This window comes from Suricata suricatta, chromosome 6 (assembly GCF_006229205.1).
Source record: "Suricata suricatta isolate VVHF042 chromosome 6, meerkat_22Aug2017_6uvM2_HiC, whole genome shotgun sequence".
Classification (NCBI taxonomy): domain Eukaryota; kingdom Metazoa; phylum Chordata; class Mammalia; order Carnivora; family Herpestidae; genus Suricata; species Suricata suricatta.
Window position 1 is genome coordinate 66,377,133 of NC_043705.1, and position 19,643 is coordinate 66,396,775.

The following is a 19,643-nucleotide window of genomic DNA, read 5'->3' on the forward strand; positions in this document are numbered from 1 at the left end:
TCATATAGGTCTCTTTAACAATTTTCTCTAAAAGAAAGCACCGGTTTTTCTGGTAGTTTTGATTTTAAACTGTTCTTTTAAAAGTTTATTTATTTATTTTAAGAGCGAGACAGGGCATCAGTGGGGGAAAGACAGAGAGAGAGAGAGGGAGAGAGAGAAACACAAGCAGGCTCTGCACTGTTAGTGAGGAGCCCGACATGAGGCCCCATCTCACAAACCATGTGATCATGACCTTATTTGAAATCAAGAGTTGGACACTTAAGCTACTGAGCCACCTAAGCACTTCTCTATAATTCAGAGTCTTATGTTTGGGGAAGATAATAATGCTTTTAATACACAAAAGTAACAAAAACAACAAACAAATGATGAATATAAACAAGTACCCCCACCCCCTGACATTTACACCTAAGAAAAGGAGAAAAAAAGAATTCACTAGTCATATCCCACATGGTTAACAGCCCAAACTTACAAGTGTATGAAATAAATGTAATAAAGAAAGTGACAAAGTGTGAAGATGGCTTACATTTAACAATTTTCTACTTAAGAAATGTGGTGGTTTTGGAGGTGTGAACAGTGTTAGAGAAAAATTCATTTGGGGGCATCACATCTTGAACTAAATGCCAGAGTGTGCATGCACTAAAATTCATAAAAACCCTGGGAAAGAGCACTGTTATTTGTTGAAGTCTACTAAACATTCTAAATACAAATTGAGTTAGCAAACCTGCATTTCCATTTCTACAGAGCAGCATCAGATAGAACTTTTGATGCTCTATCTGTTCACTGTAATTATAACATCACATGGTATAGGATTTTACTTGAAGATGCTAACAGATAATTAACTATCTGAACACCTCCATGGACCGAGATACTAGTTTTGTCCTCAATGGGTGATTCTGTTGCTTATGTAGGAAAACTTATGTATTCAGAAGACACTGCAGTATTGCCTTTTCTACCCTATCACTATTTCTTGTTTATTTCTATATATTGTTGGGCCTGGATAATGATTTCCCATTTGGTATATTAACCTCTATACTTTAAGATTCTAGCCTGAAGCACAGGTGTAAATGAAACCTTATTTAAAAATTCATAATATTAAGGGGTCCAGTTAAAATGTACTCATAATCTATTATAAATGTAAGCATTTCATCTCTTCAGCAGATTTGAGGTTCAAATAAATACAGAAAGCACTCAACAGATGTCAGAGATTAAATATAATTAATATCCTTCTCTGACCCACAGGTCAAGGACTAGTTTCACATTAATAATTTAGATTAACAAAGTTTTATCTGCTAAGCAGCAGGGAATCCATCAGAATGCTGCAAAGAACTAGGTAGCATTATATGGCATCAAAGGTATATTGATTGAATGTCCCGTTTCCAATCCCAGGGATAGTGAAGTGGCTTCTCATTAATCTCATAGCCACTCTATAACAGAGCACACTTGGACTTGCTCCCACATGGTGATTCTCCATGAGTGCCTGTTTTAAGTTAATGGAGCCATAGGAAGGGAGGGAGTGCTAAGGAAACTCTTCTATTATCCATATGAATGGAATTCTTTTCTCAAGTAATGATTCCATTTTTCAGTGACTTTAACATTCACATTTTTAATTGATATTGTTCCATTTGCCTCAATGTAGGAATTCCATCAGTATAAATTTACCTTTATTAATAAGTCCCAGGTTTAATTGTTCCAGATTCTGCAAGGGATCACATTCATAGAAATAAAGCACATCTGACTGGAAATAATAATAATATAAAACGAAGTCTGACCTTAATTTATCTCTTTCAAAAAACTTTAAAGTAGACCCAATTCAAAACACCCTACAATGGTTCTTAGAGGTGTCTTGTCTCCCTCCTAAAGTTCTCATACTCCTCACTTTCCAAGTCCCACCCAAATCCTTTCCGATTCAGAGCTGAAAAATTGTTTTCTTCTCTCTTCTGTCCTCTCTTATTATTTTATCAACCTCACCTGTGTATAGACTTGATCTCCCTTCTTCCTAGTTGCCCATTTCTACCTCTGAAGGCTTCAGAAACTTGTTTGGCTGAGACATTCCCTTCACAGAAAGTGGAAGACAGGAGGGAAACTTAACTGAATAGGACGAAGACTGGTGTGGAATGGAAGTAGAAACAGGGAAGAGAAGGCTGAGATAAACTGTGGATAATAATAATTATTTTACCCTATCGCCCCCCCAAATGTATGTGATGATGCCAAACAGGGTTAGGATATATTGATTTTTTTATTCTTTAAATATTTTTCACTTATCATTTATACACAATTTTGCTGTTCTATGTTAACTATTGTTTTACAAGTTACAACTTTTATTTTTCGTTTCATAATTTTTATAAAGTACATCTTTTATCTTCCACTTCCATTTATCTTCCAGCTCCCTGAATTCTGAAAAGTAAAATGACATTACATGGTAACTAAAGGTCTCTGATATTTTTTTAAATGTTTACTCATTTTGAGAGAGAGAGAGAAAAGGGGAGCGTTGTGAGTGAGTGGGGGAGAGGCAAAGAGAGAGGGAGAGAGGGAGCCTGCCATCAGCGCAGAGCCCTATTCATGAGCCTGTAGCTCCCGAACCATGAGATCATGACCTAAGCTGAGATCAAGAGTATATGTATATCCACACCATCTCTTCTTTATCCATTTATCTTTTGATAAAAAGTGTTTATAAACACTTGGGTTGCCTTCATAATTTGGCTATTGTAAATAATGCTGCAATAAACAGAGGTTTATGTATTCCTTTGAGTTAGTGTTTTTGTATATTTTGAGTAAATAGCCACTAATGTGATTACTAGGTCATAGGGTAGTTCTATTTTTAACTTTTTGAGGGAACTCCATACTGTTTTCCATAGTGTCTGCACCAGTTTGCATTTCCACCAGCAGTGCACGAGGGTTCCTTTTTTTCTACATCCTTGCCAGCAATTGTTGCTCCTTGTGTTTTGGTTTTAGCCATTCCGACAGGTATGGGGTAATATCTCATTATAGTTTTTTAAAGTTTATTTATTTATTTTGAGAGAGCATGTAAGCAGTGAAGGGCCAGAGAGAGAGAGAGAGAGAGAGAGAGAGAGAGAGAGAGAATCTCAGTCTTCAGACTGTCAGTGCAGAGCCCAATGTAGGACTCAGTCTCACAAACTGTGAGATCATGACCTGAGCCAAGATTATGAGTCTGATATTTAACTGACTGAGCCACCTAGGCACCCTGTCTACCATTGTAGTTCTGATTTGCATTTCCCTGATGATGAGTGATGTTGAACATTTTTTCACATGTCTGTTTGCCATCTGATACCTTCTTTGGAGAAGTATCTGTTTATGTTTTCTGTCCATTTTTAATTGAGTTATTTTTGAGTGTTGAGTTTTATAAGTTCTTTATATAGTTTATATATTAACCCTTTATTGGATATGTCATTTGAATTTGTCTTCTCTCATTCAATGGGTTGTCTTTTTAAATTTTTTTAATGTTTATTTATTATTTTTGAGACACAGACTGCAAGTGGGGGAGGGATAGAGAGAGAGAGAGAAACACAGAATCTGAAGCAGGCTGTAGGCTCTGCACTGTTATCACAGAGCTGGATGTGAGGCTTGAGCCTATGAACCGTGAGATCATGACTTGACCTGAAATCAGATGCCTAACCAACTGAACTACTCAGGTGCCCCTCAATAGGTTGCTTTTTTAAATTTTGATTTAGTCTCAATAGTTTATTTTTTATTTTATTTCACATGCCTTAGGAAATATATCTAGAAAAGTGTTTCTAAGGCCGATGTTGGAGAAATTCCTGCTTGTGTTCTCCTCTAGGATTTTTATGGTTTCAGGTATCACAGGTCTTTAATCCATTTAGAGCTAGGTTTTGTGTATGGTGAAAGAAAGTGGTCCAGTTTCATTTTTATGCATATTACTGTCTAGTTTTCCTGACACCATTTGTTGAAGAGATTGTTCTTTTCCTGTTGTATATTCTTTCCTCTGTTGAAGATTAATTGACCATACAGTTGTGGGTTTATTTCTGGGTTTTCTATTATGTTCTATTGATCCATGGGTCTATATTTTTGTGTCAGCACCATACTGTTTTGATTACTACAGCTTTTTCATATAACTTTAAGTCTCAAATTGTAATACCTTCAGTTTTGCTTTTCTTTTTCAGGATTTCTTTGGCTATTCAGGGTCTTTTGTGATTCTAAAACATTTTAGAGTTGTTTGTTATCATTCTATGAAAAATGCTATTGGTATTTTGATAGGGATTGCATTGAATCTGTAAATTACTTTGGGTAATATAGACATTTTAATAATATTTGTTCTTCCAGTGCATGAGCATGGATTGTCTTTCAATTTCTTTGAAATTGTCTCTAATTTCTTTCATCAATGTTTTAGTGTTTTCAGAGTATAGGTCTTTCGCCTGTTTGATTAAGTTTAGGTGTTTTATTATTTTAGGTATAATTGTAAATGGGATTGTTTTCTTAATTTCTCTTTCTGCTTCTTCACTATTATATATAGAAATGCAACAGATTTCTAAACATAGATTTTTTTTATCCTGTAACTTTACTAAATTAATTAACAGTTCAGTAGATTTTCTATATTTCATGTCATCTGCATATGGTGCAAGTTTTGCTTCTTCCTTACCAATTTAGATACTTTATTTCTTTTTGTTTTCTGGTTGCTGTGGCTTCAACTTCTAGTACTGTATTGAGTAAGTTGGTGAGAGTGAGCATCCTTGGCTTGTTCCTGACCTTAGGAGAAATGCTCTCAGGTTTTCCCCATTGAGTATGATGTTTGCTGTGGGTTTTTCACGTAACGCCTTTATTATGTTGAGATATGTTCCATCTAGACCCACCAGTTGAGGCTTTTTATCATGAATGAATGTTGTTCTTTGTCAAATGCTTTTACTGCATCTAGTGAAATGATCATATGGTTTTTATTCTTTCTCTTATTGATGTGATTATCATGTTGATTGATTTGCAAATATTGAACCACTCTTGTATCCTGGGAATAAATGACACTTGCTCCTGGTGACTGATTAATGTACTGTTAGATTCAGTTTTGCTGGTATTTTGTTGAGGAACTTTGTATCTAGGTTTGGCCTATAATCATCTTTTTGTGTGTGTGTGTGCTGTCTTAATCTGGTTTTGGTATCAGGGCAATGCTGGCTTCATGGAATGAATTTGGAACTTTCCTTACTCTTCTATGTTTTGGAATAATTTGAGAAGAGTTGGTATTAACTTGTCTTTAAATGTTTACTAGAATTCCCCTGTGAAGCTATCTTGTCCTGGACTTCTGTTTTTTGGGTTTCTTGATTACTAATTCAATTTCATTATTGGTTATCAGTGTGTTAAATTTTTTTATTTTTTCCTGTTTCAAATTTGAGAGATTATATGTTTCTAGGAATTTACCCATTTCTTCTCCATTGTTCCATTTGTTGACATATAAATTTTCATAATATTCTCTTTTAATTGTATTTCTGTTGTGTTGATTGTTATTTCTATTTATCCTCTTTCTATTGTGATTTTGTTTACTTCAGTGCTTTCTCTTTGCCTCTCTCTCTCTCTCTCTCTCTCTCTCTTTTTTTTCTTGATTAGTCTTTCTAGAGGTTTACCAATTGTGTTGATCTTTTCAAAAAAACAGCTTCTGGTTTCATGATCTGTACTATTATTTTCTTTAGTATTTGTATCATTTATTTCAGCTCTAATTCTTATTATTTCTTTCCTTCTGCTGTTTATGGGTTTTGTTTGTTCTAATTTTTCTAGCTTTATTGAATGTAAAGTTAAGTTGCTTATTTGAGATTTTTCTTCATGAGGTAGCCCTGTATTGCTATAAAATTTCCTCTTAAACTCCTTTTGCTGCATCCCAACGATTTTGCACTGTTGTGTTTTCATTTTCATTCATTTCCATGTAACTTTGCATTTTGTCTTTGATCTGGTTGACCCATTTATTGTTTAGTAGCCTGTTATTTAACCTCCATATATTTGTGCTCTTTCAGATTCTTTCTTACAGTTGATTGCTAGTTTCATAGCATTGTGATTAGAAAGATGCATGGTATGACTTCATTCTTTTTGAACTTGAGATTTTTTTGTGGCCTAATATGTGATCTTTTCTCGAGAGTGTTTCATGCACACTTGAGATGAATGTGTATTTTCCTGTTTTGGGATGGAATGTTCTGAATATGACTGTTAAATCCATCTAGTCCAGTGTATGATTCAAAGCCACCATTTCCTTATAGATTATCATTTTGGATCATCTGTCTATTGATGTCAGTGCATGTTAAAGTTCCTTGGCATTATAAATTACTGTTGATTAGTATCTTTATGCTTGTTATTAAAGTTTTGTGTATTTACAATTGTTATGCCTTCTTTGGATTGTACCTTTTATTATTATTTAGTGGCCTTATTTGTCTCTTATTATTGTCTTTGTTTTAAACTGCTAAGAACAGATACTTCACTTGATCTTAGCCAAAAGGCTGAGAAGTGATATAGTCTTTGCTTTAAAGTCTTATTGTCCAATATAAGGATTGGTACCCCAGCTGTCTTTTGACATTTGTTTGCATAATAAATGTTTCTCCATCCCCTCACTTTCAATCTGCAGATGTCTATCTGAAATAAATTTCTTGTAGGCAATTATAGAAGGGTCATGTTTTTTGATCTACAACCTATGTCTTTTGATAGGAACATTTTGTCCATTTACATTCAAAGTAATTATTGATAGATATGTATTTATTGCCATTTTGTTACTCCTTTTGTGGTTCTCCTTGTAGGTTTTCTCTGATCCTTTATTCTCTTGTTTTCTTTCATGGTTTGTTCATTTTCTTTTTTAATATACTTGAATTTCTTTCTCTTTATTCTTTGCATATCTATTACTGGTTTTGATTTGTGGTTACCATTGGGGTTGTATATAACATCTTTGGGATATAGCCATGTCGAAGTTGATGGTCACTTAAGTTTGAACCCATTATTTACTCTTCTCCCCCAACATTTTAGATATATGGTAACATATTTTACATCCTTTTATTTTTTTAATCCCTTGACTGATTTTTATAGATATACTCATTTTTATTGCTTTTGTGTTTCCTACCTTTGTACTGTCATTTATGGTCTTTCCTTTCCACTCATTGAGTCCCCTTTAATAATTCTTGGTTTATTAAGAATAAACCAGTTGGTTAAGCATCTGGTTTCAGCTCGGGTCATTTAGCAGTTCGTGGGTTTGAGCCTTGTGTCAGGCTCTGTGCTGACAGCTAGCTCAGAGCCTAGAGTCTGTCTTCAAATTCTGTGTCTCCCTCTCTCTCTGACCCTCCCCTGCTTGTGCTGTCTCTCTCTGTCTCTCAAAAATAAATGAAAAAAACATTAAAAATAAAACAAATAAAAACTATTTCTTGGTTTAGTAGTCATGAACTCCTTTAGTTTTTGTTTGTCTAAGAAACTCTCTCTCTCCTTCTTCTATTCTGAATGATAGTCTTGCTGGATAGAGTATTCTTGGCTACAGATTTTCCCCTTTTAACACTTAAAATGTATCATGACTCTCCCTTCTGGCCTGCAAAGTTTCTGCTGAAAAATCTGCTGCTAGTCTTATGGGGTTTCCCCTCATAAGTAATTGTCTTATTCTCTCTTGCTGTTTAAAAAAAAAATTTTATCACTACTTTTTTCCCCCTTTTTAATTACTGTATGTTTTGGTGTGAACCTCCCTGGGGTGATTTTTTTTGGGGGGAGGACTCTCTGCCTCCTGGGTCTGGATATCTGTTTCCTTCCCCAGATTAGGGAAATTTTCATTTATTACTTCTTCAAATAAAATTTCTACCCCCTTAGCTCCTTTCTCCTTGTGGGATCCCTATTATATCAATGCTGTAAACTTTATGGAGTTACTGAGTTCCCTAAATCTATTCTGATTTTGCACTTTTTTTCTTTCACCTGCTCAGCTTGATTACTTTCAATTACTCTGTTTTCCAGGTCATTAATTTATTCCTCTGTTTCCTCTAGCCTGCTATTTTTTCTATCAACTATATTTTCAGTTTCACTTATTATTTTCTTCTTCTCTGATTAATATCTCTTTGTTAAGAGTCTCACTAATGTCCACCACTCTTTCCTCAAGTCCATTAGCTTTATGATCATTACTTTAAATTCTCTATCAGGAATATTACTTACATCCACCTTGCTTATCTTGTTCTATTCTTTCATTTGGGACATATTCCTGTCCCCTAATTTTGTCTAACTCTGTGTTTCTCTGTGTTAGGAAAATGAGTTACGTCTCTTGCTCTCAAGGGTAATGGCCTTATGAACAAAAGGTTTGGTAGTACCCTGCAATGCTGTGCCCTGTGTTCCCCAGGACCTGGTACTTCAGCGAGAGTATCCTATGTATTGCATGTGCCCTACCATTGTATCCTGGCCACTTTTTCTTTCAGACCAGTTGTCTACAGAGATTCTCTTTGCCGTTTGTGGGCTGTGTTTGTTTCCTGGCTAGGTGGGGTGCATCTTAACAATGCTGTACTGGTCTGCTTGCAAGATGACACCTCTCATCACCACGGATGGAACTGATGCCCTGGGATGGGAGGCATTGTGTTATTGGGGTATGTACTGGGCTTCTGGGGAATGTGACTTACAGCACCAGGACTGAGGCAAGCATGATGAGGGTGACTGAAAGGATGGCTCCAATGAAGCATGGGAGATGTGGAATGCGGTAGGGTGGAGCTTAGAGTAAGCAAGTTAGGTAGTGACTGTGGTTGCCCCACTGATTCCCACACTGAGGGAATATACCAAGGGGCCAGGAAGGGAAATGGCACCATTAGCTCTTTTGTTCCTGGTGGGGTCTCCCTGAGATCTCTGCCTCTCTGGTCAAGCTCTGAGATTAATAAATAACTGTCCCTTTCCTGTGCACCAGGCATTTTTCATGCTGCTGATTCTATGCTGTAACTCTGCCGGCTGTTTGTTCTGCTGTCTCTGTAAGAACAGAGACTTGGCTTTCTAACACCCTCTGGACTCTTCAAGAGCTGAACCTACCGACTTTTAAAATTCCAGGCTTTAGGTCCTGCTGGTTGTAAGAACTCATGAAATTTGGCCCCTCTCACTTTCAAAGTCAAGTATTATAAGGCTTCATCTTCCCTGTGTGTGTTGCCTATGTGCTGGTCTATTTCTCACTCTTCACCATGCCTCTGCTCTCTCAGATCAGCAGATGGCCCCAGTTGTCTTCTCTCCCAAACTGCATCTCTAACCTTCCTACCTTTTCAATGTGGCCTCTTCCCTACCTTTAGCTGTGGTTTGTTCTTCCAGTATTTGAGTCATATATTGGACGATTCATGCTGATGTGAGTATTATTTATTTGTAATCATCAGAGGAGTTGAGCTTAAGGTCCTGCTACTGTGTCATCTTCCCAGCCTCCTTCTGGCCACTTCATGTTAATTTCCTCTCAGTAACTATCCTGTAGACTTTTTAAAAATATTAATACATACATTCAGTATGTGTATGTATTTGGATATAGAACTCATTAAGCACTCTGAGATCCTTCGTTCTCTATTGACTTTTGGATGTATGGCTCAGGTTTAACTGGTGCTGGTGATCAGTTATTCTGGGGACAAGTATGGTTCACAGTTAGGAGTGTATTTGTCACCCTACACCCTGGGGACATTTGGTAATATTTCCTACTATTGGTTGGGTACTACTGGCACTTAGTGTGTAAAGACCAGGAGTGCTACTAAGTAACCTACAGTGTACAGAATGCTCCCACATCAATTATCCAGTCAACAGTGCTTCTGAGTGCTGGAAATGTGAGTAGATCAAATTAAGATAGCTGTAATTATAAAATTCACATCAGAGTTTGAAGATTTAGTGTAAAAAACTGAAATATTTTGTTATTTGTAATGGTAATATTTTATAGTAACATTTTGGTTATATTGGGTTAAATAAAATATATTATTAAAATAGACCTCAATCTTTTTATATTTTTGTAAGTATTATACAGTTACAAATTATACTTGTGCCTTGTATTATATTTTTAATAGATAGCAGTATACAATGGTGAAATCTTTGAGTTTGTATATATCTTAAATAATTTTTACTTTGCCTTCAGTTTTGAATGAAGTAATTAGAAATGATCCATCTGGCAAATGGATCTTATGGGATCATAAGAAATATAAAATTATCTAAAAGAAGGCAAGACAGAAGGGAAGAAAGGGTGCAAGAAAAAGATGATACCATGAAATAAAAATCTTTTTGATATTTCTAAAGAATATCAATAATAAATTAAATACAAATGGCTTAAGCACCTTAATGAAAATTAAAACAAGTTGTTTTCGATAGGTTAAACAAGGCAAAACTCAACTGTATGCTGCCTACAAAAATATGAAAACACAAATAGTTAAATATAAAAGCATGAAAAAGCATATCATACTAACTAATCAAAAGAAAACTGCGGTATATTGAAGGCAGATATGTAAACAAATATTCATACGTGAACATTCATAGGAGCACTATTCAGAGTTTTCTTCTCTCCAAAATGTCAGTTGTTAAACATTTATGAACATATCCCTGGCCTTAACAGATGCAAGAAAAATATTAGACCAAATTCAACATTGATTCATGATTGAAAACTCTTGACAAACCAGGAGTAGAAGGGGTCATTATTATCTTGAAAAAGGACATTCTCACAAAATCTTTCAGGTAACATTGTACTTAATTATTAAAAACTAAAGTCTATCCACCTAAAATTTGGATTAAAGCAGAACTGTTTCCACCACTCCCATTCAAAATACTATGGGAAGTTCTAAGCAGTACAGTAAAACAAAAAATACATATCGAAAACATGCAAGTTGAGAAAAAATAGCAACACCAAAACTGTTTCTGTTTACAGAAAATATGTGTCTACATAGAGAACTTCAAAGAATCTACCAAAAAATGATTAAAAGTACTAAGTGAGTTTAACAAAGTTGTAGGTTATTAGGTCAATATACAAAAATCAATTGTACTAATTTATATACTAATGGTACTAATCTATATACTAATAATAAACAATTGAAAATTTAAATTAAACTGCATTACTTGTAATTGTCCCACAAATATGCTTATATGTATCCATGAAATTTACATAAGACATGATACTGAGAACTATAAAACACAAGTGAAAGAAATATGTGTTTATGGGTTGGAAAACTCAATATCGTTTAGATGTTACCTCTCTCCAAAATAACACATAGATCAAAGCAATTCCAAAAAATCCAATTAAGATTTTGTAAACATTGTCCAATTGATTCTGAAACATTTTAAGAATTCACAGACACTAGAAAAACATAGACAAAGATAAAAAAAAATGAAATTTAGAACTTATACTACTTTAAGACTTACCAAGAAGCTACAATATCTAGTCAATGTAATATGGATAAAATTATAGATGTATAGATCAATGGAACATAATATAGAGTCTAGAAATAAACCTAAAAATAGAATTAGTTGACTTTTCACGAAGATATAAAGGCAATTCAATGAAGACAGGATCATGATTTTAATAAACTGTGCTGGAAAAAGTGGAATTCTATATGTTAAAAGAAACAAAAGAACTTGATACATAAGAAAAACTAACTTATAATGGATCAAATACTTAAAAGTAATAAACACACTTCAAAAAAAAAAAGGAAAGAATCTTTGTCATCGTTACTTAGGTAAAAAGTTAGGTGAAGATTCCTTAGATAAATAATAAGTATGTCTATTAAAAATTACTATGTGACATTTTATCAAAATTAAATATATAAGACTTGGAAAGTCACCATTAAGAGAATGAAAAGATAATCCACAAATATTTGCATTTGTATCTAGTATAGCATTTGTATACAGAGTATATAAAGAACTCTCAAAACTCAATAATGAGAAACAAAAATCCCAACTAAAATTATGTTTAAATAATTTGAACAGGCACATCACCAAAGAAAAGATACAGATGGAAAATAAGCACATGAAAAATGCTCAGCCTCAGTAACAATTAGCAAGATGTAAATTCAAGTCACACTGCATAGAATGGGAAAAAAATTAAAAAATAAAAACTGATGATACCAAGCATATAGATATCGAGCAAATGGAAATGGTATCTATTGATAGTAAGAATGAAGGTGGTGTAACCACTTAACAAAAGGGTATCTTAGAAAGTTCCTGTACCCTTACCACAACCTAGTAACCATGTGGTGAAAACTTACGTTCACACAAATATCTGAATATAAATATGTATAACAATTCTATTTGTTACTCACACAAACATGCACACACATCTCATCTAACATTATTCAAAGGGTTAAGTAATAGACTTCTTCTACTTTCTGTGGTTGAGTAATAAGTATTGGCCTCAAATTTCCAAGATAAACAACTTGGAAAATTATATGAAATAACTGTTCTCAGAGATTGGACAATGACGATGGCTTTTCCTTGAGGAAAAGAAAACAAAGATGGTAAGCCCTAACATGATTTGGAATTTCTGGTTGGTGGCAGTTTTCAACTGAGCACATGAAAGAAAATGCAGAGTCTGGTGGCCTTGCTGAGTTGAGGAGCTGGCAATTGGAGATCAGGGAAACTGAGACAGCTAGAAATTTCCACAAAAAGTACCAATATAGAGGGAGTTATGTAGAAAAAACTTCAGATATCTGGTCTACACGTCTGCATCTGTGACCTTCAGTATTTCCTGTGGATTAAGCTTTACATGAATAGAGAAAAAAATAACAACAAACAAACCCCAAAACTCCCCCAAAACTCCACAAGGATACACAGTGGATGACTGATGTTCATTTTCAAGTGAGAAATTCAGTCTTTACTATCCACCCACTTCTAGTTACACTCGTTATCCTGATCTTGGAGGTCAGGTCTGGAGGTACACCCTGTACTTGTCTTCTCTAGCCATTTCTCCATCCCAACAGAATCAAACCTGTTTTCCCAAAGGTCGCTGATAACACCAGCGTCCCACAGAAACCATGCTGCTAAGCAAACTTATTTGAAGAAAAAATAATAGATCAATAGACATTTTGGACATTAATGAAGACAGTGTAATATTGGTGAAGAAATAGACACAAGAATCAGTGGAACCACATAGAGAGTAAAGAAATAGACCTACATGAGTATGGCCGTTTGATTATTGTCAAAGGTGTAAAGCAATAAACAGAGAGGATCGGTCTTGTTAATGAAGAGTGTTGGAGTAACTGGTCATCCATTTGCAAACACATAAGCCCAGATCTAAGCCTCATTCCTTATGTAAAAACTAATACAAAATCAGAAGGGGGTATAGTTTAGGGTAGAACATTTGACTGCAAAATGAATCCTATATCTAAATATAAAACTTACGTCTATAAACTCTTAATAAAAAGTATAGGAGGCAATCTTTCTCACTTGGGGTTAGGCCAAGAAATTTTAGAAATGGTTCTAAAAACATAACCAATCAAAGTAAACAACTGAAAAATTGGGCTTCATTTTGAACAAATATTTCACTAAAGAGGAAATAAATATGGAAAATAAGTGCATAAATACATTCAACATTATTATCCATTAGGAAATTTCAAATTACAACCCCAACTAAATACCACTATGCACCTAATAAAGTGACTCAAATAAAAAATACTGATAATATCAAGTGTGGTGATGATGCAGAGCAACTGTACTTCCCATATATTGCTAGTGACAATGCAGGAAGGCACAGCCACTTTGAAAAACTGATTGGCTGTTTCTATGAAAGTTAAACATACATCTATATGAGCCAATATCACTTTGAGATAGTTTTCCTAGAGAAAGGAAAACTTACATTCACACAAACATGTACTTGAATGTTGATACAGACTTTATTTGTGATAGTCAACACCTGCTAGTGGCAAGGGACAGTAGCAGTTGGTAAGTGGGGTGTGGCAGAGAGTGTCCAAGTCTTGTCTCAAAGAGGAGGGGACATCACGGGGAAGTAGAATTAATAGTGAGCCAAAGCTCCGTGCCTCTCAACATGCTTCATTGTCATACTGAACTTCTCTCATGAAACAAATTCAAAGATAAAGTTATTAATAATTAAAAAGGGAAACTGCAGAGCATTAGAGCCTAGCATGGGGCTCCCTTATGAGCACAAGACCTGTGCAAGTGCACCTATGAAACCAGTCCTTATTCCAAAGTAGGCCTCTGTGTAGAAGTATACGCATGTCCTCCTAAGTCCCTTTCTTCTTTCCACTGGTGAGGAGACCTTGAACAACAACCTTGATTTCACCTTGATTGAAAACCCAAAGAAGAGCTTCCTGGATTGAAGGTAGTAGAAGCTCTTCTCTTAGTAAGGATCTTTTATCTGTGGATATTATATGAAAGAGTAATAAATAATGAGTACAAAGAGTAAAGAGTATTTCAGACTCTGTATTATTGACTACTTTGTGATAGCAGTTCAACTGTTCTAAACAAATGCATTTTCTTTCCTGAAATGTGTTGCCTAAAACTCCGTTTCATTGAGAATAAATCAGGTGTCCTGGAGGGTTGGAAGATAGCAAAAGAGGGAGTTGCCTTTCAAGCTAAAGATACTCCCAGGGACATTTGGAGAGAAAGAATTGGCATATACACTGTGTAAAGTGAGCAGAGTGTTGTGGCAGCTCCCTGCAGATTGGAGGCCGGGTTCTGAGAAGGGCACTTAACACAGCAGAAATGGTAAAATGGAAGGGGTTAAGGAAGACAGAGACCAAGACTGTTGTGTGGTAGTTGGTGTTGACTGATGAATGTGGGCATTCCTGCCATCATGCAGGGAAACAAATGGAGTGAATAGAGCTGACTTTGCCACATTTCAGTGGAGTTGGAGAATGTCACTGGTTGAAAGAAAGTAATGAGAGCAGTTTTTATTCATATACCTGAATTTATGGCCTTCAGTTTACCCCCCACTATAGATACAAAATCTCCTTCCTATTTTCAGTTCTTAAAAGCATCCTTTTAAAGATTTTATTTTTAAGTAATCTCTACACCCAACATGGGGCTCAAATTTACAACCCCAAGATCAAGAGTCATGTGTCTTACAGATTGAGACAGGGGGTGACGCCTTAAAAGTGTTAATTCAAAACAAGTCTTAGAGAAACACAAGAAATTCTCTGTTTGGGAATCTTTGTTATACTTGGTTTTATTTTCTTGCTCTTTGTTTTATTTTAAGTACTTATTTGGCCCTGCTCATGGGGTCCTGCTCACATGTATAATTAAGAAAGTATACATAGAATATACTTTTTAGTATACATGAGAATACCATAACCTATTAGCATATTATATTTCACATGCATTTTGCTTCTCTGGTTCATTGACTGTTGAACAAATATGTATGCATACATTCACCCATTCATCCAAGAAACATTTAAGGATTTTCACCTATATACTTGCTAGGTTCTGATATAGATTGTCTAGTTCTTGTCTCTTTTAGAAAAAAATAACAGAATGGAAGGATGTTTGATATTTTGCCTGAAGGCACAATTATTTATGATTAATATTTGATAAAATTCCAACATGGATTTTGGGGTGCCCATCAGATTACCAGGAACCACCTGTTTATTTTCAGTGATATGTGGGAGTTTCAGAGAAAGAATGGATGCCTACACTCGAAGTTAGATCTACCACTCACCTTTGACATAGTAGACAGTGATATATTGTTACAACTTTCAGAAACGTGAGTTGGAATTCTTAGACAGCATTAAATTGGTTTGAAATGTAATTATCTTTGTCAGCAGACACAGCATACTATATTGGGTAGCAGCTCATCAGAAACAGTTACTGGAAAATGTGCCATCCCTCAGGGCTCTATTCTTGTCCTTTTATTTTTATATTTATATGCTTCTCATGGCAGTGTCATTAATAGATCTGGATTTGATTATCATATCTCTGCCAGTATTATTCAGATTTACTGACTGGTTCTTGTAGAATCAAGTCATATGACTTTCCAATTCCCTTTCTGCTTTATAAAGACTTAGAATCGAGTGATAAAGATAGTTCCTTCATATTCCTTCATTGTTCATATTTACCTATCTAAATTATGTTTTGGATTTCTTTTTTACTTTGCACTTTCCTTCAGATAGATTACATGACTTCAGTGGAAAGATTATATTAGAGCTTACTATGCTGTCCTTATTGGTAGTGTTCTTATTTTTATGTGGGATAGAAATTTCATGTAAAAGGATTTTCACTGTACTATTAACAAAGATTGTACATTACGACTTCTTTACTCTGAAGTTGTATGATTTTTTTGAACCAAATGCAGAGTTATGTAAATCCAGTGGGACCATCCAATTCTATCACATTATAATAGAGTCACTAATAGAAATGTCCCTACAGTAGATTTTATCATTCTCAAGATTTGAAGTGATTACAAAAGTGTGATGGGGAATATAATGGGTTTTTAAAAATACTCTCAGTAAGACTCTATGGCTTATAAGTCCAAATTTCAGCTCTTAAGAATGATATTCCAGATTCCAATTCAGCTTTATCTTTCAATTTTGTATTTTTTGTTTTGTGTGAATAAATCTTAATCTGTCAAGATAGTTATTAGGTTATCTCCAAATAGAGGGTGACCATATGTTCCCAGATTATCTTTGACACCCTCCCCAATATGATGTTAAATCAGTGCCTCTCTTTTAGTTTTATCTGAAGCCACAAAGACCATAACTACAAGAAGAATCAGATAGTTCCTAATTCTAAACTGAAGTCTTTATCTCTGAAGCTCATGCTAAGAAACAGTAATGCTAGTTCTAGGACTCTCCCAACAGCCGTGTAGAAGCTATGCCAGAAGAAAATTGACATGAGGAGAGATTTTTTTGAAGAGAAATTTTAGGATTTCTGTGCTTTGAATTCCGAATCCCTTTCATGGATGGTAGGAAGACAATTATTCCTACTTTTCCACCTCAGGTTAAGTGAAAAGATCTTCACAAGGACAACTCAAAGGGTTTAACATACTTTTGTTGGAGCTTTAAGGATCTCAGGACTCAATTCTCATACCTAAGAAGAAAGAGGATTTGGTTAAAGCTTTCTCTTCCTCTTGAGTTAATAGAGACAAGTTATTATGTGTGCATGAGCTTCAGCTTAAAAGTCTGAAGGGAGCAAGGTGAATGTTTCTTGAGGACCAGATATGAAATGCAAAACAGATATCCAGTCTTATGTTCTATAATAAGAAATCCCACTCCATGGGATGACATAGAAGTGTACAACTACCTCAACACAGGCACAGAAGGATGAAGGAGTTGTAGTGGGCAGTCAGTGTGAGCACTTGGGGAACTATGGTTGGAGAGCTTAGAAGCATTTTGATGGAATCTACAGAATTCTCCATTGAGAGAGAAAATAGCAATAACTCAACACCATCAGGGGGGTGCCAGTGCCACATTATAATGTCACATCTGTATAAAACTAAATTCTTTATTCTTAACTTCTCTACTCTGGAAATAATTTAAATTGGAAAATAGTTTAAAGTTATCAAAGGATATTCAACTAGCCAGAAGTTATCAGATTATTGGAATGAACTGGGCATTTTAATTATCTGTGAGTGGCTGAAAAAGATAGGGGCCCTGTCTGAGATTTTTATCCCAGGGACAGTGATAAATAGATCCATATAGTGAGTTTTCAAAACCAATAGTGAGAGAAAATAAACTTGGTTCTTTCAATGACATCCAGCTCATCCAGTAAATGAGTTGCATTCTTTGTAGTTCTTTTCCCATTATCTCTGCCTACACAGATCAAAATTCAGCTTCCAAAATGAACTTTCAAGTTGAAGTCTTTTCTCACTTTCTATGATATATCTTTTCTTAAGGTACTTTGAACTCCTGTCACACTGACCTGTTTTTTATGAATTATACTGCTCAGTAAAAAAGAGAAGGCATTAAACATGCAAACAGAAGTACAGTGAATGTATCAAAGAAGTCAGAGTGCTACTGAACTTTATAATAATACTCAGTTTGATGTAGGACTCTGAGGAGGTGATCTTAAGGTGAGGGGTGAGAATGAATAGATGTTAGCCCCCTGAAGCCATAAAGATAGTGTGATTCATGAAAAAGTAGGAGTCTGAGGAGCTATAAAAATTATTATTTCTACAGTAGAGGGAATAAAACGAATGAAAATACTAGGGAGATAGGCATGGGGTTAATCGTGGCAGAGATCACTCTAGTCCTTGTACACCAGAGCAAGGATCTACATATATTGGGTTTACATAGTTGCGGAAAGCTTCAAAAAGTGGAACTTGTCCAAGTATTTAGGATAAGAGGAAGACAGTTTTAGGGAAAAACTCCTTTGGGGGCACCTGGGTGGCTCAGTCGGTTAAGCATTGAACTTAGGCTCAGGTCATGATCTCATGGTTCATGGGTTTGGGCTCTGGTTGGGCTCTGTGCTGACAGCTTAGAGCCTGGAGCCTGCTTCAGATTCTGTGTGTGTGTGTCTCTCTCTGCCCCTCCCCTGCTCTCTCTCTCGCTCTCTCTCTCTCTCTCTCTCTCTCAAGAATAAATGAATATTCTTTCAATTTTTTTTTATTTGGGAAAACATTTATCTCTCCTTCTATTCTGAATGACAGGCTTGCTGGATAAAGGATTCTTGTGTGCATTTTTTTTTTCTGTTCATCACATTGAAGATTTTCTGCCATTCCTTTCTGGCCTGCCAAGTTTCAGTAGACAGATCTGTAACTACTCTGATAGGTGTCCCTTTGTATGTTAGGGCCCTTTTATCACTAGCTGCTTTGAGAATTCTCTCTTTATCTTTATATTTTGCCAGTTTCACTATGATATGTCATGCAGAAGATTGATTCATGTTATGTCTGAGGGGAGTTCTCTGTGCCTCTTGGATTTCAATATCTGTTTTCTTCTCCAGATTGGGGAAGTTCTCTACTATAATTTGTTTAAGTACCCCTTTGGCACCTTTTTCTCTTTCTTCTTCTTCAGGAATTCCTATGATATAGATATTGTTCCATTTGATTGTATCACTCAGTTCTTGAATTCTCCTTTCATGTTCCTGGATCAGGTTATCTCTCATTTTCTTGACTTTCTCTTTTTCTATAATTGTATTTTCTAACTCACCTATTATTCTCTCTGCCTCTTCAATCTGTGCAGTGGCCACCTCCATTTTATTATGCACCTCGTTTATAGCATTTTTTTAACTCATCACAACTATGTTTGAGGTCCATAGTCTTTGTAGCAATAGCTTCTCTGATGTCTTCCATCCCTTTTTCTTTTCTTTTTTTTTTTTTTTAAGTAGTTTATTGTCAAATTAGTTTCCATACAACACCCAGTGCTCTTCCTCACAAGTGCCCCCCTGGATCACCACCACCTCTTTTCCCCCCTCCCCCTTCAACCCTGAGTTCGTTTTCAGTATTCAGTAGTCTCTCAAGTTTTACATCCCTCTCTCTCCCCAACTCTCTTTCCCTCTTCCCCTCCCCCTGGTCCTCCATTAGGTTTCTCCTGTTCTCCTGTTATACCTATGAGTGCAAACATATATTATCTGTCCTTCTCTGCCTGACTTATTTCGCTTAGCATGACACCCTCAAGATCCATCCACCTTCCTACAAATGGCCAGATTTCATTTTTTCTCATTGCCATGTAGTACTCCATTGTATATATATACCACATCTTCTTGATCCACTCATTAGGCGATGGACATTTAGGCTCCTTCCATGTTTTGGCTATTGTTGACAGTGCCGCTATGAACATTGGGGTACATGTGCTCCTATGCATCAGCACTTC

The 19,643-nt window shown here is 35.5% G+C and overlaps 1 long non-coding RNA gene and 1 pseudogene across 3 annotated transcripts in view; one reads left to right on the forward strand and one right to left on the reverse strand.

Moving 5' to 3' along the window:
* The window catches only part of LOC115294637, a 365,947-nt gene that overhangs the window by 239,396 nt on the left and 106,908 nt on the right, over positions 1-19,643 (forward strand). The gene's annotated exons all lie outside the window — the stretch shown is intronic.
* Positions 6,341-6,458, reverse strand: LOC115294998 (annotated as a pseudogene).